This window comes from Juglans regia, chromosome 4, assembly GCF_001411555.2.
Source record: "Juglans regia cultivar Chandler chromosome 4, Walnut 2.0, whole genome shotgun sequence".
Classification (NCBI taxonomy): Eukaryota; Viridiplantae; Streptophyta; class Magnoliopsida; order Fagales; family Juglandaceae; genus Juglans; species Juglans regia.
In genome coordinates, this window is record NC_049904.1 from 7,834,092 (window position 1) to 7,856,427 (window position 22,336).

General features: G+C 36.8%; 1 pseudogene; it reads right to left on the minus strand.

Moving 5' to 3' along the window:
* Positions 1–6,412: 6,412 nt before the first annotated feature.
* On the minus strand, positions 6,413–12,371 carry LOC108985984 (annotated as a pseudogene).
* Between the last annotated feature and the right edge of the window lie 9,965 nt (positions 12,372–22,336).

Below are 22,336 nucleotides of genomic sequence, written 5' to 3' on the forward strand. Positions count from 1 at the left end.
AAAATAAAATAAGTAAAATTGTAACTTTATTAGTTAACTCTTTTAAAAAAACTATAAAAATCCTGTTTTTGGCTAAACTTTCGATGATAAAAAAAGGTAGGGGTGGGCGGCGGGACCAGCCCACAACCGGGCGCCCCCTACTTGGGTGGCCATGTGCCCTCGACCGTCAGATGCAGGGTGTGAGCCTCGCTCAAAACTGAGCATAGACGTGGAGACAGGGCCAAGGTTGGCCCAGGCCTGTCCACATTAGCCCCATTCGTTCGTTTAATATATATCTCAAAATAAATTATTTCTTTTAGTAAAATAATGTTATTTTGAGAGAAATCTCCAAAACGGCGTCATTTTGATATAGGATTCTGAACAAAAATCCCCTTTAACCCTTCCTCAGTCCCTCGACTTCAAGTCTCTCTCTCTCTCTCTCTCTCTCTCTGGTTTTATGGCGTCATTGTCGTCGTCATCCCCAGCCGATTGTCGTCACCGTCGCGGTTGCTCTCTCCCTCTCTCCGTCGACCCCAGCCGATATCTCTCTCTGTGGTTGGTTTTTGTTCATTTGTTCCAAACCCTTCGTCCTTTCGATTTCTCCCTTTTTTCCTCTAATGTCGTCGTTTGTGTTAGAGCTCAGGCCTCGAAATGGCCATGTCTATTGGTTTTCATACCAAGATTTACTTTTGCTTCTCTCTTGCCCAGTATCGAACCCTAGCACTGAAGTGCCTCCTTACTGTCAATCTCGATTTCCAGACAGCCTTTTCCGGCAAATGTGTTATTCACCTTATATGTCCCATTCAGTTGTCCATTGGAGTGTGTGCTCATTTCATTGTTTGCTGCTAGGGTTTCTTTTTAGTTTATGAAAATGATTTATTTTTTGTTGCACACCGTACCGTCTGTGAGATATGATCCAGTGCCACGTGAGATGCCTCACTCAAGGAGTGACTGTAGATTGGACCCAAGGCAGGCTGTAAGGGCGTGCGTGCCTTGACCTGATAGTCTATCTCTGTCATTCTACGATGAGAAGACCGATACCAAATGGCTCTTTTTCAACCTTGCATGGAGTGAGAAGTATGCTAGAAGGAAATTTGACGGTCCCGATGTATAAATAGCTTAAGGTAAAAGTCAAAATCTCACTTTTGATATACTAATTGTTCAAGCCTCTTTGGACTCAGAGTCTTTGAAGGAAATGAATAACTTCGGAGAGAGAGAGCAACAAACAAAGTAGTGCAGCGTAATCGTAACGTTTCTATTACTGTGAGGTAAGTTAGCTTCTAAGATAGTACTGGAAAATGAGGGGTATGTTGTGAGTGTGTAGTGGGATTTGCATTGCATACTTTGTAACCTTTCCTTTCTGTTTATGACAAATATATTTACTTCGTGATTTTAAGATCTTGATGTTTGAATAGCTCGAATTTGTGATGTGGTAATTTCGAGTGTGAGTATGTGTGAGTCTCACCATGTGTCAATCATCATAGACAGGTAGACATTCCCTGGGTCATTTCTATGACACGTTATTACTAACTTCACAAGGGAAGGAGAATGCCTTGTGATGAATGGAGTGGAATATTTTCATATTTGCCTCACTGGATATACCGGAAGGAGAATACTCTAAGCGTATCACATGTGGTGTTTTTGAGTTGGTTGGCCGAAATGATGGTTCCCCGGTGCAACATATATATGACTGTGTGTGATTGAATTATTTGAAATAGGTGAATCAATTTGCATGTTAGTTGAGTGGGAGTGATTCCTCGAGTTGAACGGTGAAATGATTTCTCCTATTTGGCACTCTATCTCTGTGTGAGATTTTATGAGATGTGATATCTCTGTGTGAGATTTATATAGATTTTATGTGATGAGATTATATCTGATGTAATACAATGAGTTTTACATGCTTGATAAGAGGGTGATTCCTCGCCTCAATGATATATATATATATATATATATATATATACACACACACTTGAGTTTTGCATAGAGGGTAATTCTTTAAAGGGTGATTACTCGTCATGCTTATATACCTGTGTTTTACCTAGAGGGTGATTCCTCATCATAACTATGAATGCATGTGTTTTGCTTAGAGGGTGATTCCTCCCCATGCACAATAAACGTGTACACTGTATTTTGACATGAAAATGTGCATTACATCACTCACATACATTGTCTCTCATTAACTGTCTTATCATAATAGTTTAACCTACCTATAGTTTCATTCGTCAGAACCGTAGATTTTGATGTAGAAGTAGACCTAAGAGAGGTACCCAAGGAAGGACCAACCCTGTCTGAGTTATAGATACATAGGCATGTCTCTATTATTAGTAACTGTAATGTTTATTTGGAGTTGTATTATTTAGTCTGGCGATCATTCATGTTCGGTTTGCCATATTTGGATATAGCAAACAAACAGATGGCTCTGTATTATTGTTTTGGGAAATGAAGTGACATATAGATATTTAGGTGTTTATTGAATGAACCTATTTATGGTTTAAACTTTGGTACAAATAGTACTTAACCTTTATTTATTCCACTACGGTTTAGATAACCATTGTCTTACATGTGCACTTCCTTGTGAACATTGCATGTCTAATTTCGATCTAAATCTTGGGTGGTGTTGACTAGATAGCACCCTTGGCACCACAAATCCTAATTAGGACCTTTAGCGAGGAATGGGGAACCATAGTGGCTATGTGGCAAACAAATTTGTAGTTTTCTCAATTTTCTTGGGCTTCTTCGGGTGCCAAATAGTGTTATGGTTGTGCCTGTTTCCATTGTTTGTGATTGTGTTATTTACTACCATGATTGTTATACGTTTTTTTGTATTTTCGTGTACTTTCTCGAGTGCCGAACGATGTTATATTTTGTAAGTTTTTTGTTTCTTGGATTTTCTTAGGTGCCAAACAATGCTTTCTTGGGCATGTTGTGGTCATGGACCTACGTGAGGTATTGAGCTTGGAATGACTGTGGTGTTTAAGGGTTCTTGGGTCTGGATTTGGTCTTGGGGTGCTGCTAGGTACAATCCCATGCAGGGGACTCCTTTGCAATCCTCATACATGCGCATGTGAATTCCAATTCAATGACCAAATTGTCCATATTTTTATTTGAGAGACAAAACAATAAAAATGAAGTGAAATCAAGATCTGAAAATTTCCATCTCTTGAATCTATGTCCATTGCCAATCACTGGCTTCCTCCACCAGTGGTCGAGTGCTCAACTGCCCATCTCGGCCTCCTCGGGTTTCTGTCCTCCACTGCCCATTGTCGTCCTCCTCCACCATCGACAGATCACATAAGGAATTTGGAAGCCATACATAAATTTGTTAGCTTGATCTAGTTTGTTCCTCTGTTTTTTCTCCCATAAATTTCTACTATCTGAGCTCAAACAGAAGCTCTCCAATGCTAAAAGCCTCTTCTAGAAAGAAATATATTTGGAAAATTGCAGAACACGAGGATGGATCTCGATTCGGGCTTCCGCTATGGGAGAGACGGACTCTTCCTCCAGAAATATATTCGAAAAATTGAACTACGAGGATGGATTTGAGCTTCCTCCAAAAATTGAAAAACACATAAATTCGGAAAAAAAAATCAAATTAACTAGCTTCTGATATCAGTTATCAACAACATTATTTGTCTCTCAATAACTAAATAATATATATAATCTTTGGTAAAATATCATATGAATCGATCCCTATTCCTTGGGATGGCAATGACGACGATGAACTTGAGTTGAGAAGCAGACAACGACTTAAGGCACTCATTGATGTGAGAATGAGATGAGGCTTAGGAGACATTGGTAGCTGCTGGGTTCCCACGCACCAAAGGACTCGTTGTAAGGGCTTTGCACTTAAATGAAACGAATCTTTTCATTTAAGTGCAACAACCACATAGGGCGTGCACACGCAGTCCCCATGAGGGGACTGCAAATAGAATTATTCTTGGTCTTGAGCCTGCTTGCATGTGTCCTAATTTGTGTTAGGTCTATTCTCTGAGCCTTGTTTGTCCACATGTGTTTTGTGGGCTCAAGGACTTGGGTTGTGGCTTGGGCTTGCCATTGTATTCTTCGTGACATGTCTTGCTCATGAAACTTAGTAGTGATCTTGGGCCTAATTGTGGGTCTTGGTCCATCTTGAGCATGCAAGTAGGGCACTCTAAGTTGTTTACGGTTTTTTCCTTTTTTGGGCCTTGTTTGACTGCATGGTTGTTTTTGGGTCTTTGTTGACTCAAGTACCTAAGTTGTGGTCTTGGGCCTACATGTGTGTTTTTGTGTCATGTCTAGCTCAAGAAACTTGATCTTTGTCTTGGGCCTAGTTATGGATTTATGTTTTCAATTTTGTTTGGTTTGCAGACTTGAGTTGTGGTCTTCTTCTTGCATGTGTCCTTTGAATTATGCCAAGCTTAAGAAAGCGATAGTTGATCTTGGGCCTACAAGTGGGCTTCACTGCTGTGTGCCTGCTCTTTGGCTTGTATTATTTTGTTGGGCCTACATTTGTGATTTGCATTAGTTTTTGGGTCCTTGTGTTAGCGATTCCGGCTTCGTGTTGTGATTCCTTGTATAGCCGGCTAAGGGGAATCCCTATGGGCCAATATTAATGGGGTGAAGTCCATGCAAAGTTGGTTCAACTTATGTGTGTTTTTTAATGTTTTTGGGTATAGGTTCAAGTACTTCAGTTGTGGTCTCTTGGGCCTACATGCGTGTTTTTGTGTTATGTCTGGCTCAAGAAATTTGATCGTTGTCTTGGGCATGGCTCTGGATTTCTATTTCTACCTTTTTTGGCTCATAGACCTGGGTAGTAGTCTTTGGCTTGCATCTGTGTCTTCTTAGTTGTGCCAAGCTCAAGAAGTGAGAGTTTATCTTGGGCCTACATGTGGGCTTCACTACTGCATGTCGGCTTTTGGGCCTTTATTGCTGTGTTGGGCCTCCATTTGTGATTTCGCATTAGTTTTTGGGTTCTTGCATTGGCAGTTCTTGTGTTTGGGTAAGGGGTGATAACCAAATCATTCGGTGCGGTTTTTTTACAAAACCGAAACTGAACCGAAATAGTGAAAATGTGTAAATCTCGACGGAAATTGGCCGGTGAAGAGGGAGAAAACCGTCGACATTAGACTCGGCGTAACTCCGCTTGGTTCGTCAGCGTCTTCAGTGGCGATGGAGGTGGCCCTGCGTGCGATGATGCAAGGGTGAGAGATAGAGAACGCTGCGGTGAGAGACAAAGAACGCCGCAATGAGAGAGAGAGAGATGCGAGGTTCAATTTGGGAGAAAGATAGATAAATCTGAGAGATGGCGACGGAGGTGGCCTTGCCCTGCATGCACCGTGAGAAAGAAATGAGGAAGAAGAAGGAGAAATGAGAAAGAATCTAGGTGATTAAGCCAAATGGCGCCGTTTTATATATGTATAATTTTAAAAAAATAAACATTTAATTATCGGTCGGTTCAGTGGTCCGGTCCAGGCTCAAATCGGGACCAAACTGCTGGACATCGGTTTTGGCCAAATTCAACTGCCGGCTAACTGATTCTACTCCGGTTTTGGCCGATTCCGAGCTCCTGCGGCCGGTCTGAGTCAATCTCGACCGGTTTAACGGTTTCTTGTACAACCCTAGTTTGGGTTGTGATTCCTTGTACAACTTGCTAAGGAGAATTCCAATGGGTCAATATTAACAGGGTGAAATCTATGCAAAGTTGGTTCTTCCTGCGTGTGTTTTTGGGGGCTTTTCGGGTCTCTGTCAGCTCGAGTACCTGAGTTGTGGTCTTGGGCCTGCATCTGTGTTTTGGTGTCATGCCTAGCCAAAGAAACTTGATCATGGTCTTCGGCCTGCCCATGGATTTATGTTTTCGATCTTGATCATCTCAAAGACTTGAGTTGTGATCTTCAGCTAGCACGTGTCTTTCTAAGTTGTGCCCAGCTTAAGAAAGCGAGACTTGATCTTGAGCCATACAATTCATTGGGGGACTCATTAGAAATAAGAGAAATTTCTCCACCAGCGCACAAAACACATTACTTTCGTGGTGGTAGTTTGCTAGGCTCAGTTGGTATAACTCGCAGAATGGACTTAAGGCTGCTAGACCGTTGCCTGGTGCCTCACGACTTATCTTTCGAGTCCCCTCTCTCTTTCTATCTCTGATAGCAAGCCATATTTGCTTCTTTGTGTGGGTGCATGTCCATCGCCCATATCTATTCCTCTAACGGCAAGCCTAAGACTAAAACCACGATTGCCTACAAATCTACGAGAAAATCAATGCAGAACCTCAGCATCGTCCTAAAAAATAGAGCATTCAAGTCTGCTCTATCGGCCTAAAAATTGATATGTTCGTGCTCGTTATTATTTGCCCTTTTAGTATATCATATCATTATCACTATTAATTTTGGTATAACCACCATTATTGCCTTTGCATACAAGATTTATATGAAAATTTTAATTTAGTACATTAGTCAGACAAAAGAAAAAAGGTATCAACAAGATCAGGATGTCAGATCAGATGATACTGTTTTACTTGTCTATTGGGATTGTACAGTTTCTCACATCATCTATGAAACATGATTTACAGCCAGAGAAGTAAAAGATACAAGCTGGAATACAGAGCTCTATGAAGTTAATTCCATGTCTATTTTTGTACAACTAGTGAGGAGTTTATAAATGGAGATACTTTATGCAGAACACCGGATTATACTGGCCTGCACAGCCCCCTTTCAGATGCAACTCTTAAGTCAGGAAGACTGAAAATGATTATCCTCAGTATACCCCAGAAAAAAAGCTCAAATTCCGCTGCCAACTTTGAAATGAAAAGAACTTCTCGAGCCTCAACTACTGATGCTGGTTCTTCTTGTCCAATCCAAAAAATGAGCAATTTTGGAATGCATCCAGACTGCTGGCTATAAGACGGTTCAAACCGCCAAGGCTATCGTTTAGAATTAAATCTTCACTATGGTATTTAGAAGATGGTTTATCCAAATCTAGCGGTCCTAAAGAATCAGGCTGCAATATAGAGGCAATGATATAAAGTCAAATACCTGTAAAAAGGCTACTACAGATGAAAAATGGCAGTTCATATATGTCTGATTCACAAATTTATTTCATTTCGTATTGAGAGAGCATGCTGAAACAGGGTAGTTATAGAGGTGGCTTTCAGGATGTGAACAGCAAGCTCCAATGAGTTACAGGGCTTAAAGTAAGAAAAAGTTTCTATAAAAGGAACTTACCCAGTATATATCTGCTAATGTGCTGAAATCCTTTGTCGAAGTATCTAAAATATGTGTACAAGACTGAGTTTCATCGATGGCGTCTTCTGCAGGGCTTTCCACAGGTTCCTCCACTTCAGGTGACTCCTGCAGGAAAATCTCTAGATATTACAACTTTCAATCTACCAGCAACTATTCCCAGGAAGATCGCTTGATCATAGAATGACTACACAAATAATACCTCAAGCAAACAATCAGTACCCTCCAAGCTCGTTCTGGTGGTCTGCTTGCAGGACCTTGGAGAAGTAACTCTGGATAAATTTGGATCCAACCGACAAAAAACAGAGTTCTTTTTATATGAGAAGGCATCACGCGTTTCTTCAGCATCCCAGATGGAAGATGCATGGGATGGAAAAGTTGGTTGATATCCCATCTTGTCCTGATGCTTAGATATGTGAGCAGCAATAGCAGCATCAAAAGAGTCACAACTGAATGGAACCTGCTGAAGGCATTGAGAGCTTTTGGCAACATGTGGGTCAATGCAATTAACATCAATATCATGAGAAACTCCTGAAAGTAGATCACCAATGCTTATGTTGGTAAGAGTATCAGCCCAGTCCCCAGCTGTCAGTGCAGGTCCAGTGCCAAATTTCAGGTCATCCTATACAATACAGAGTTTTGATTCCATAGTCACACCTGTGAATTGACGGTGCAGCAGGGTTCGATAGACAAATATAAGCATGGGAAAGGGGAAGGAAAATTACCACATCTTCAAATTGTCTCATGATAGTTCCATCACCAGCCTCGTTTCGGCACCATGATATATTTGCTGCAAGATCAGAGGACTCAATAAGTTTATTGCTTGGAGCCATCTCACAGGGTAAATAATTTGAGCTGGGAGGTAGAGCATGATTCTGATTTGTGGAAGCTGGTTGATTCTCGTAGAGATCCAAAGTCCGATCAATAGTTGATGGCACAGAGATGGGTGGTGAATCTGTGAGCTTTATATTGTCGTTGTTCATGATATTTTCTGCCGGAATGCAGCAGGATGCAGAAGGTGGTTGTAATACAGCAAATCCAAGCTCTGTATCAGAAAACCAACCATACCTTCAAGGAGATTTTATCAGTCAGTTATAATACGCAATGATGTAAACTGGAAGATATTGCATTTAATTGAAAAAGAAATAAGCAAGAACCTTAAACGGAAAACTGGAGGCATTCCTAGCATTGCATATACATCTGCGGCACTAACAATTGAGTCCTGCGTCCACCTTGGACAATCCATCAGGTTTTCCCCTTGAACACTATAAGGGAAAAGCATTAGCTCTCCAGAGGCTACACTCGAGTTTCCCCATTTGCGATTTAGATGTTCTAAAACTGATGATATCTTCTTCCGAGAACTAAGAGTGAGCTCTAGGTGTGGATTATGCTTATCCTGCCAACAGATGCAAACATGAAACGTGATGAGATCATTTGATGTACCAAACTATTCAGGCTCTAGAGCCTCATACCACATCAATTTTTTTTTACTCACCATTTCCAGGGCCCTCCGAGTACCATCATCAATTGGAAACAACTGGAGCTTGAGTTTCATAGAAGTGAGAATATTGTTCTCAACAAAAAGATTGTGGGAATTAGTAGGCAAAGGAGGTAGAACTTTGCTGACAGGATTGGAATCCTTTTGACCTGGAAATTATAATGGAAACAATTCATGGTGTCATAACCTTAGTGTGTCTCGAATTATATCCTTTCATTACCCATAGAACTGAAAATAACAACTAGGCACCCACATGGAATACCTGAGTCATTTTCAACCTCTTTATCAGTAGCTGTCCGTTCCAAATGCTCAGCAGCATCAGCAACCAAAGAAACCCCAGCAATTGCAGCCTTTTCCCATTTTTTATATGCAGCTGATGAGAAGACACTCACTAATCATCCAGTAATGAAGACCTTTCTTGTTATAGCACTTTTTGAATGTGCAAATTATGGAAGGAAATTACATTTTAATATACAAGAAGCAAGAATAATAAAAAGCAAGGAACAGAATTTGCATTTTGTTATAAGTGGAAATTTACATTTATCAGTCTAACAGATAACCGAACCCCACATTTACATCTTAATTACAGGACAGTAAGGTATTCATATGCTGTCATTGCCGGAAGAAATTCCATGTTACTGCTATCTCTACTTTGAAATATCATGAAGCAACTAACTATCAAGAGTTATAAAAGAAATAAAGAGATCATCAACTCTACCTCCAAAATTACATTCTAAAAGTTTGAAAAAGGATGAGGGGGGAATCACCTGGTTTCCGCCGTTGCCTTCCAGGTTTCATAGTAGTAGTCTCTCCTTTGTTGTTAGTACGGTTAACACCTACATTGATATTGCGCTTCAAGGATGTTTTTCCAGAACCTAATTTTTGAATGTTTTGACTATCCACAAGAACAAGTTTAACCATGCAAGCATCTTGTCCTGATGCTCTACTCTGATTTGGTACAGTGCTTGGAGCAGCAGGTGGACAGTTCTCCACCTGGGAAGGTCGCTTCTTTACGTTCTTCCTCCGATCTTTCAAGAGTTGGTGCTCCTTCATGGAAAAGATGGTCAGTCAGCTGGGCCCATGCAGAAACTATTGGCTTTATGTATAGGAAATCATTCCAGGGTGAAAAATTGATAATGTTTACTAACCAAGGCTTCTATAAATATCTTAAATCTTCGGGGCTTCAAGCGAAGCTTTGAGGCTTTGCAGCTATACTTTTCCAATAAGGACCACCTGTAACAAAAGTCTCACAATTTAAGAATACATACAGATCTCTGGTCATGCCAGACAAAAGTTTAAGAAAAAACAACTAAAACGGTTTTTAACCTATGCATATTACAGAGTAATTATCATTACCAAAACAAAAATCAAGACAAGAAAACCATAAAGAAAACAAATGATGTTGCAGGACCTATTAAAGCAAAGAAATCCCCATTAATTCGATGCAGTAAGAGCCATTCAATGCATGTAATGGATGTAGTCCATATTACCATCGAAGCATTGCAGCATTAGTATCTTTAGAGTCCTTGGCATCCAGACACAGCCCTGGGCCGAGCAGCTTATTCATACGTCTCACAAGTCGGTAGTAATAGTGTCTAACCTGAAAATTACAACAAAAAATTATCGACAAGAGAACCCAGCCAAGACTCTCAAAGCATGAAACGAGAATGATCAGAAGAAAATCTAATGGTACATACCTGATCTTTGTTTTTACTTTGAACACGATGTGTGATTTTCTCAAAATTCTGCAAGGAATGCATCATGTAGTGTAGTTAGAAAATATGACAATGTAATCAAGTCAATGCCAAAATACACATGGGCAACAACATGCCTTGCCAACTTGTCGTAATGCAGTGAAGAAACTTTCTTCCTCTTGACGTGTCCAAGCAGCCCATTGTCTTGTTGGTCTTTTTGCTGCATTGGATATTATGCAACAATTAAAGCTGAGATTTTCTACCTGCATAGGTATCACATTCTCTAAAGCGCCAATCATAGTAAATAATATACAAAAACTAACATACCAGGGTAATTTGTTGTGACATGATTTGCAGCAGATGGGGTCACATCAGGATCTCTGTCCTGAACCAAAATATTCTCTGGATGAAGGTGGGACTCAGAGTCCAAAGAGACCTGTAACTCGGTCTGCATGTTTTAGACATTACATGAAGACTATATGCTCATGCTCTTCAGCTTCAAAAGACATGAGTGATGATTTCTTTCGATCTCCAACTTCCTCTCAAGTCCAAATGCAGCAACCTTGCAGCAGACAGGGTACAGCTTAGAGTCCAAAAACTATTGAGTTTAAGAGAGGGCAAGCAACAAAATTATTAGAATTACACAAAACATTGCAATCAGACATATAAATGTTCACACGCAACAAAGGAAGGACATTCACACCCCGAAAGACCCAATTCCTCTCCTCACAGGATAAAATAAAGGGGACAAATAAGAATCTCACAATTAAATGAAGAAATTACATGAAATTTTAAAATGCATAAATGTAACATATAGATATCAAACACATGATCTGACCAGTTCAACTACCAGAATAACCAAATCATATTCAAAGAAAGCAATCATGGTACAAATGGGTTCAAAAGTAAGTGAAGTATTGTAAAGGAAATCGAAGGAGTCTTGAGGGCAGAAAGAAGTCTAAACTGGCGATGACATAAAAGTTAACACATTAATAACAACTACAAATGCCAATTCACCACTCTGCTGTTAACAATACCAACTGCAAGATAAATATAAAAATCAAGATTGATTTCTAATTGCTGTCTGAAGGGCCAAAATACGAACTATCTAATCTTCAAACTTTATCACAACCATTACAAACAACAAACTCATTCTACAGAGTATAGTGCAGACAGTTCGCTCCTAGGTATCCCCCAATGTAATTAACAACATTATCATTCGTCGCATCTAAAGAAAATAATTAATTGTTCAGATGAATAAGGGTGTATTAATTCCATCTCCAAACATGTGAATTCAACTGTTCCAAATAAACCATCAAAAGAGACCTGCAAGAATTTGAAGTTTCATAAAAGAATTTTCATAAAAGGAATGCAATTTCACACACACAATCCTAGTCATGGTAACAAAACATAATTATCATTCCTTTCAGCCAACAAAACCCAAACATAAAAATAACGAAGTCGATCAGGTAATGAAGCTTTAAACCATCAATGACCAAACAAAAGTTAATAACCTTAACTCCGTTGGGTAACCGAGATAATATTGGAAACTAAAACACATTGTGATTATGACCCGTAAATAATTCCTTATATCAGATCCAAATAAAAATGTTTAACTCATATATGCCTGATACAACCGCATAGCTAAGTTAGCATGAATCGTTTTAATCAGAGACGATAACACCAACAAGAAAGTAAAAAGAAAACATCATTTCCTCAATCTTCTCCACAATTTTCTCAGCGGTCAAGAAAATTACAGGGTTTCGAATTATACAGTTGACTTCAATACGAGCTGTCGACTACTTGAAAAGAAATAAAAACGAATCTAAAAATCGTTGTATTGAAAATACCTGAGATAGAAAATCCGAAGGACCCAAGAAACCCTAAAACCAGACGCGCGAGCTTCAGGTATCAAATAAAAGCAATGGAAACCGGAGAGAATCTTCCGACAGACGTCTACATTTACGGGGAGAACGAATTTCACTTCGGAACCAAAATAAAATAAAATAATAAGTAAAATAAAATAAAATGGTAGCTTTAGCTTTATTAGTTAATTCCTTAAAAAAAAAAAAAAAAAAAAACCTATAATCCTTTTGTTTTTGGCTAACCTTTCAACAGTAAGGAAAAAGGGGAAAGTGGCACGCAAGATCCCCCAAGCTTTTTAAATGCATTTACCTATAATTTTGTTTGAGTTTTGCTAGATATCAACAATTGTTTACATCACGCATTTTATATTTGAAGTTTTTTTTTTATAAGTGTAGGAATATTTTTTATAAGATGTAGATATATTTTTCATAAAATGTATAGTATGAAATAATAAATAATAACTGATGAGAAGAATTTTTTATTTTGTTTATATATTTATGGGGACTAAGCCACGGAGGAGAATCTTACCTATTGGATGATTTCTTTTTTTTTTTTAATATTTTTTTAAATGCCTTAAATATTTAAAAAAATAAAAAAAAAAACAAACTCATTAAAAAATATTTTCTTAATTATTAAAAAAAAAAACAATTGGTGAGAATTTTTGGGTAGTAGAATATGGGAATTTTAATGCAAATATAATGCTTATCTTCTTTAAAAACAAAAATAAAAGAGTTAATGAAAATTATTATCATGTAGAATTTAAATTGAAAATGAGTAATACTAGATATAATTTAAAGATATAAATCCCGTACACTTTCTTTAAAAATGATGAAATCGATAATTAAAAATTAATTTTATCATGTAAGTCCCAAATCGATAATTATATAATTTGTACGGGAGGAAATTAATGCGTTTATAATAATCGCAATAAACAACTTCAAACATCCTTGTCAAGAAAAACAATAATAATTCAGTAGCAAATTTAGATGTTAAAAAATATAGTAAAAACTCAAAAGAAAAAGATATGTGAATAATTAATAAAAATCTTGATTGTAGCGTGGGGTGTAAGAAATAAGAATTATATAGATAATGTGAAACGCGTGGCCTTAGGGCCATACGAACTCGTTTGAATAGTGAGATGAAGAAATAATTTTAGATGAGTTGAAATAAATATTGTTAGAATATTATTTTTTAATATTATTATTATTTTAAAATTTGAAAAGTTTAATTGTTTATTATATTTTGTGTAAAAATTTAAAAAAATTGTAATAATAAAATGAGATTAGGCCAAATAATTTATGTATCCAAACGAGCCCTAAAGTACCTGGTTAAGGTCAACAATGCAAAATTTAAATTAAAAAAAAATTATGAAAAATAAGAAAAGGAGACATCAGAAAGGAAAACAAATAATTAGAAATCGAATTTATGTTAGAAGAAAAAAACTAGTGTTTTAATGAATGAGTCTACTTTTTATTTATTTCTTATTCATTTCTTGTAAGTTGGAAAAGAAAACCTAAATAGTATTTGACAGAGTTTAATAACAAGTAGGAGCATGGGGAATAAATTATAATGCTAAAGAAACAACATAAAACTTTAATATCATGATTTGGAAAATGATCATCTTAATCTTGAAAATTATTTTAAATAGAGTAATGCTTTATGCAATTGTAAAATGCGTAAATGCCGTGCAGTCATTTTGAAAAAGAGTGAAATCTACTATTAAAAAATTAATTCTTTTTCATATAGGTCTTATATTTATTCATTTTTTTCAAAGTGATTGGACGACACTTGCGAACTTACGACTGCAGCTATCATTTTTATTTTAAATATAGTGTTTTGGAAATAAAAATATTAAAACAAATTATGCAAACAAAAACTAAAATTCCAATTTAAAAGTTAAATTAGACAAAAAAAATTATATTCTTCCTTAATTGCATGCATTGCTTATAGAATTTTGTCCATAATGTCTATAATAGGCACTTTTGTAGAAATAAATTTTTCAATACTAAATTAATAAATTCTGTTATGATCAATTATTTCATAATAAATTAGCCACATTATCTATAAATAATATTAACAGATTTGAAAATAAAGTTAAAATGATAATTTTTTTTTAAAATATAGAGAAACAAAAACACAATTATATCACGATTATCACCATATTTTACATAGAGTCGGCGATGTTTTTGTACAGGTCTATTGCGGGTCCAATATGAAACATGATGATATTCGTGATATAATTATATTTTTATTTTTATGATAAATAAAAGATAAAAAGTTAAATTCTTAAAAAAAAAAAAAGAAAAAAAAAGAGAAGCTGATAAGGACAACGTCATTAAACTCAAAAGTCATAAGACAGAATCATATTTTTTATTCCACTCTTGAAAAGCTCGGAAACGTGGACAGTGGTAGGCATTACTCATTGAAAAAAGAAAAAAAAAGGGGTACGAAAAGAAGAGAATAATCTTTTTTGAGCACAAGATTTTTAAAAGTGGTCGTTGTTGATAAAAGTTACTATAAGCTTCTAAAAAGAAAACTCCATGACCTTTTTAAAGTGATCGTTGACGCTGCCTTTATTTATTTATTTATTTATTATTATTATTATGCTTTGATTTTTTCCATTTTTTGGGAACACTTTGATTGATAAGGACAATTGTAAACTCGAAAAGTAAGATTTTCATTTATTTTTAGAAGCGCACTCACAATTAAGGGGTGGATATTAGTTGTCACATTCCATGATGACTCGATTTAGATCCGTTTAGATAATAAAAGTATTTTATCTTATCTCGTTTCATCTCATTATTATAATTTTTTTAAAAATTTTTACATAAAATATAATAAATAATTTAATTTTTTTAATATCTAAAACAATAATACTATTAAAAATAATATTTTAATAATATTTTATTCAACTTTCATCTTAACTCATTATCCAAACGACATCTTAGGCAATAGAAAAAGATAAATAAATTTGAAGTTTTGATAATTTAGAATATAATTTGAGAAAATGGGAATAATTTAAGGTGCAAAATGAAATATGTACCATTAAAAATAATAGTAATAATAGGATCTTTTCGTACAAAATTAATTAGAAGCCATTTTATATCAAGTGTTTTATAATTTATTTTATAACTGATTAATATGAAGTGTCATTTTATAAAAGATACTATAAATTCTTTATTGGAATTTTAACTTTTATATAAGAGAAATGATTCTTGCAGTCGTAAGTGTGCAAGTGCCGTGCAATCACTTTGAAAAAAATAAATAAATATGAGACCCACATGAAAAGAAATTAATTTTTTATGAGTGGACCCTACTCTTTTTCAAAACGACTGCACGGCATTTGCACATTTCACGACTATATGTAGCATTACTCTTTATATAATGACCTCCGTTTAAAATAGAATTGTAAAAAATATTTTACATGCATCATTACTCTTAATTATTATGTACTTCGGCCTCTCGCTAGCAGCACTTTGGTCGTAAATTAATTTAAATAAAAAAAGTGAAAAACATGTTGGAGATTTAGGCTATATTTGGGAACAAAATTGTTCATATTCTCATTACTATTTATTATTATTTTATTATTATTATCGTACTATTTTATTATTATTTATAAACTATTTTATTATTTTATATAGATATTTTGAGATATTCTTAATATTTAAATGGTCTTGATTGAGCCAATTAGGAGGAAGATAACTTTGGAATGGAAGTGAACTTTGGAGGCAAAGCTCCTCAATGCCCTTTGGAGAATTGGAGGCCTTCCTACACATACAAACTAGAATATAATTAGGAGTTTGTGAGTCGATCATGCGTCAAACATCCAAGGTCACATACAAATGAGGGGTGGAGCCAAGCTTTTTTGTATAGGAGTGATTTTATATGATTCATAAATGTCTTAAAATGATTTTTGAAGGTTTAAATTTGAGGTTGAAAGCATGTCATAATAAGTTTTAATTATAACTTGTGTTGATCATCCAAGCATGCACGGTTTTGATTAATTTATGCTTAACTTATGAAGTTTTGACTTATTTTTACCTAGGCTTGAAAAATAAACATTTAGAAAATCTTGTGATTGTGATAAGAAGGAAAATGCATTATTTGATTTCAGTTTTTGAAACTTTTCTTGATGAAAAAGACTTAAGAGATATTATGCATGCTTAAGGGTTAGTTTATTAGTGATTAAGGACTTGAGCTATATTTTAGTGTTGGGATGAACTATTATGACCTCAGCCTAAGTTTTAATTTATCCCTAAGGTTATAATTTCTATTGGCATTTGATAAATTTGAGTACACATGCATCCATAGAGGTGGAATAGTTGAAAACACATCTAGACCCTAGAGAATTTCATGCCACTGGTTGAATGGGTTTAGCATAGTTGCACTTTGAATTTTACAATTATAAGAGTATAGATGGTTTTAGAATATGGAAAATATGGGGTTTGTGAAGTTTGGTTAAATTTAGAGTTTATTTGCAAATAGTGAAAAATTAGGGCTTAGTGGCGATTTTTTAAAGTTTATGGATATTTTTGTAAATACCAGTTCTTGAACCCTTTTGATTATGAACATCTTTCTTAGTAGTTCAAATCCTAACTTAGTACAATTTTGATTATAGACGCTACGATTTTTCAAAACTCAGGCAATTTGTAAATTGACCTCTAACTTACACATTGATAAGTTATTTATGATTTATTGATAAATGTCACATTCATGTTCTAATTGTCATTTTGAGTATGAAACATCATGTTATATGATACATTGAGTACATGACTACTTGCCTGCATGACATGTGACATTTTCACCATTTTTAGCATATTACATCTAAATGTCATTTTCATATGAAAGTTTACTATATATGCACATGTCATGAACTACATTTTTCAAGCATAGCATGAAAATAATTTTGTTACAACCCCAAAGGCTAGAATGAGTAATTATCCTAGTGGAACTCCTCTGTCCACTCTGGAGTGAATAAAAATGGAGTGATAACCCCTATGTTGACGATGAACAGTCAACGGATTTTGAATAGGTTCTTTCTAAAAAACATCAGAGTGAAGTCAAATGTTATGACACTTAAGGCTGATGGGTTTACATGTTATGTTACCAATGCATTGAGAACAAGTCTGCAGACAAGAGAACAAGTCTGCAGACAAGGTAGTTGCAAATGAGTTGTACTACGGTCATCAGCAGGTACTCACAATGCATATAGGAAATTATGACGATACCATACGTTATGACTTTAATGTTATAATTAAATGTGACTTGCTATAAATGATGAAATGTTATGATCAAATTTTATGTATTTGACAGTTGAATTGAAAAATGTTCTCTGTAATAAAATGTGTCAGTTTTTATGAAAATATTGAGAAATCTGGATGAGAGACATATACCGATTTTTCTACATCACACGCATTTCATATTTATCATTCATCATGCATAATTTATCTTTGTGCATGTTGATTGTCTTACTTACTGAGATTTCAAGTAAATCTCACCCCTTATGGACCTACTATCATTCAACTCGGAATGATAGAAGTTGTGTCAGGACCCGAAGAGGACGGACCTGATGGACTAATGGATCCGACTAATTGAAGATGAGCCAGATCTCAACAAAAGATAAAACCACATTTTTATGTTTATAGCCCTAACCCTTCATGCATTAGAACGCATGGAGCAATTGATTTAGTCATGGAGACTTATTATCAAGAATAACTGTACTAAGATTGTGCTACCTTATGATTTGAACTTTGACATTGGGATGTTTTAGTTTATTTTGGCATAAGTTTTATTTAGTCATCCTTAATCCGCTGCGATTATTGTGTACTACTAAATGCATTTATAGAATTCATTGCATATTAACTTTCATGAACGGGGTTATGAAATCTTGTGTTAAATGTCCCAATGCTCTGAGTCTTTGATCCATCCCAAACAGAGGTTGGGGACGTCATAGGGTGGTATCAGAGCAATTACATCTCTGAGTAAACCCACATGTCCTTAGGAGTGATATGCCAGAATATAGGTTTTAACCTTTAGATTGGATAGGCTTGAATCTTTTAGCAGGAACTGGATCTGATACATGTGCCTCACAAGATTTGAAAACTAAAGCAGAATGGCACGTGAAAGAAATAAGGGAAAGAAACCTTGAAAGGTCCAATGCTCATCAGGATTAGGACCGTTGTTTAGATGGGTATAGCAATTTGGCGAATGCAATTCACCAAATGAGGGAAACCATGAAGTAGCAACAAGTAATAATCCTGAGGCAAAACCAACAGCAGTCGCGCCCGCTGGTTGAAAGGTAAGACTGCTGAGGTTGCTAGTATGAGAAACTTCTAATATACAGATACCCTAATTTCATAGGAATCAAAGGATCCATGAAAGCCAACAAGTGGCTACTAGATATCGACAGGACCTTTGAGATCAGCGGTTGTACGAAAGAGTAGAAAGTACAATACGCAGGGCATCTGCTACAAGGAGAAGCCGATATCTGGTGGGATACCAAAAGGCAACTGTTGATAAGGGAATTAGGCAATATCGCTGGTTTGACTTGGGATAGGTTCAAAGAGGAATTTGACAATCAATTCTTCCCTAAATCAATGAAGACCCAAAAGGCTCAAGAGTTTGTCACTTTGGTATAATGCAATCTCACAGTTGAACAATATGTTGCAAAATTCATATAGTTGTGAAGGTTTACTCCGCATCTAATTGCCACCAAAAAGATGCAAACTAAGAAGTTCCAAGGAGGATTGCAACCCCGGATTTCACAGTTACGCAGCTGGGTTTTGCATCAACAATTTTGCAAGAGTTGGTTAACATGGTAGCGATAACAAAAGTGGAACAACGAAGTGTGGCAGCTTAAATTAACCTAGAGCGAAAAAGGGTTTCTATTTCTCTGCAGGTGGGAATAATGCCAAAAGGAGGATTATACAAGGAGCCAACAAGGGCAAAAGTATTATGTCAGCCCCACCTACTACCTATAAGAAGTGCAAAAAGAATCATGGTGGAGAATGTCAAGTGGGTTTAGGAGTATGTTTCCGATGCAGTCAACCAGGACACATGATTCAGGAGTGCCCTCAAAATGCACAAGGCAGAAGCAACGCTCCGAACAATCAGCCTAATCAGAGGCCACCTGCCCAAGCTTGTGTCACTATCACCCCCAGAGAGATAAAAGAGGAGATTCCCGAAGATGAAGAGACATGAGTCATCACTGGTATTTTTCTTTAAGTACCCCACTTTACAAATTAGCTTTTATGAATTAGCTACTAAGTATTTGGTAGTTGATTACACCTTAGGTAAAATCTCGCTATACAAATATACGGCCTGCACTTTGTTTGATTCTGGTGCTACGAGGTCATTTGTGTCCGCGGCGTTTGCACGCACGTGTAACCTGCCAACCCAGACGTTACCTCAAGCTAAACTAGTGTCAATTCCTGATGGGAGAACGATCACCTATACACGCGTATTGAGAAACTGCCCACTAAGCCTAGGAGGGAGATTGATGGAAACTGACTTAATTGTCTTCAACCTATTAGATTCGACATTATACTAGGGATGGACATGTTATCCAAAGACTTTGCTAGGATAGATTGCCGGAACAAGGAGATCATTTTCGAAACACTCAAAGATGGACAAATCCGTTATATGGGAGGGACTGTGAAGGCTACCCTTTCTCTAGGGGTGGGCAGCAGGGGCCCGCCCCCTCTACCCAGCCCCGCATGGGCGGGTGGGCAGGGGGCGGGCTAACCCCAGTGGGGCCCCGCCCCGCAGCTCGCTCCACACCCTCCTAAATTTATAAAAAAAATATTATTTTTTATATTTATATAAATAATTTATATAAATATATACAATTTGTTAAAAACTTGAATTCAAGTTAATGGATTGCCTTGACCTCCTAGGTCAACCTTTATATAGGAGGTCAATGCAATACAATAATCATTCTTAAACAATGTGGGACTTATTAAGACAATCCAAAATACAACTCTAATGAGTTTATATTTTTTTGAATAAAATTTATAATTATATTATATTATAATTTGGGTCTAAAATAACTTTAGACCCAAAAACAAATTATAGAACCAGTGAATCATTGGGTTGAGCGGGGGCAAGGCAGGGCGGAGTGTGGTTTCAACCCCACCCTTGCTATCGGGGCTTGGTTGAAAACCTTCCCCCCAGATGGTGCTGGGTGGGGGGCGAGGAGGGAGTGCCCCTATTCTGCACCATGCGGGTAGCACCCCTACCCCTCTCTAGTTTCGACTTTGCAAGTAAGGAAGTGCATCGCTGGGTGGTGCTACAGCCTACCTAGCATTCATCGTGGAACATTATGGTAGTAGTAAGGAGATTCAAGGGATACCTATAGTTGAAGAATATTTTGAAGTTTTCACTGACGATCTACTCGAATTACCCCCTGATAGAGAAACAAAATTCATTATAGAGCTAAAACCTACTACAACCTTTGTACATAAGGCACCTTATCGTATGGCCTCTTTAGAACTGCTGGAAAATGGATTCATTTGGCCTAGTTCATCACCTTAGGGTGCATCAGTTCTGTTTGTAAAGAAGAAGGATGGGTCTTTAAGGATGTGCATTGATTATAGGGAATTGAACAAAGTAACAATTAAGAACAAGTATTCGTTACCACGTATCGATGAACTGTTAGATCAATTGCAAGGAGCATCTGTGTTCTCGAAGATAGACTTAAGGTTTGGTTATCATCAGCTCAAGATTAGGGAACAAGATATCCCTAAAACAATGTTTCGAACCAGATACAGAAACTACGAATTCTTAGTAATGCCCTTTGGTCTAACCAATGTCCCTGCCGCATTCATGGATATGATGAACAGAGTATTCAGACCCTGTCATGATAACTTTGTTGTTGTATTCATTGAGAACATATTGATTTATTCTAGGAGCGAGGAAGAGCACAAACAACATCTCTGTTTGGCATTGGAAAGGTTAAAAGAACAGAGGCTATATGCCAAATTCAACAAATGTGAATTTTAGCTCAAGGATGTAAAATTCTTAAGGCATATGATCTTGAGCCAACGAGTGGTAGTTGATCCTAGCAAGATCAAAAATGTGGCAAATTGGAAGTGTCCAACTAATTTGCATGAGATTCAGAGTTTCCTGGGCTTCGGGCCAGGTACCAGCAACTCGGGTATTCAAAGCTGGGCCTGCGAAAACGAAGAAGAAAGAAGCTGGGAGAGGACTGCCTTGGGGTCAGGGATTCTCTGATGCTAAAGTCAGTAGAATATTTTGAAAGTTTTTAAATAATGAGAGAGTCTAGAAAGCTTTACTAATACTCATACCTGGGGATCACTATTTATACTGGGAGTTTGGGGGGCAGATTGTACCTGCCCCCGTGGGACCTACGTCCTCACTACTGTTCCCTTTGTCAGGGTCCTTAAATGCGACTTGCCTCTACGATGGCTTCATTAATGTGGCATGTTGCTTGAGTACCGGTGCCATTAATGCAATGTGATTTCTTGATCGCTTTATTCTGCAGGCCCTGTTGGCCTTCCGTCGATGTTCCCTTGTCAGAAGATCAAATGTTCTCCATCTTTCCCATTCTACCCTGTACGAGTCCCTATGAGCAGAATGCGGTCGAGCGGCGTCAGACTTGTCTATCCCATCACCCATCATTGCTTACTTTCCCTTACTAACGAGTTACTTCATAGGCAAGTTTGGACTCTGGGGTCGGGTATCTAGGCGAAACCCATTACTCTTGGCCAAGCACCTAGTGGGCTTTTGAGTAAAAGGAAATATAGACTAAAATACCTTTTTGCTTGGACTTTAGTCAAGAAAGTTGAAAGTTGTCTTGATAGGACTAGGAAAAAAAAAATAATCACCATTTCCCCCTAAATGCCTATTTCCCTACAATTTTTGTTGTGTGAAATCCTAGAGTGACCTTTTTTGGTCCCTCGATTAAATCTAAATAGGTTTTCTTCAAAGTTAGGTAAAAAGCCCAAGATGACCCATATTTGGTCCTTTCACTAACTATTCTGATTGGGTCTTCAACGATTTTACTGTCTTATTTATAAAATCATCCATTGTTTATCATTCTCCCTTGGGTTTGGAATTAGATT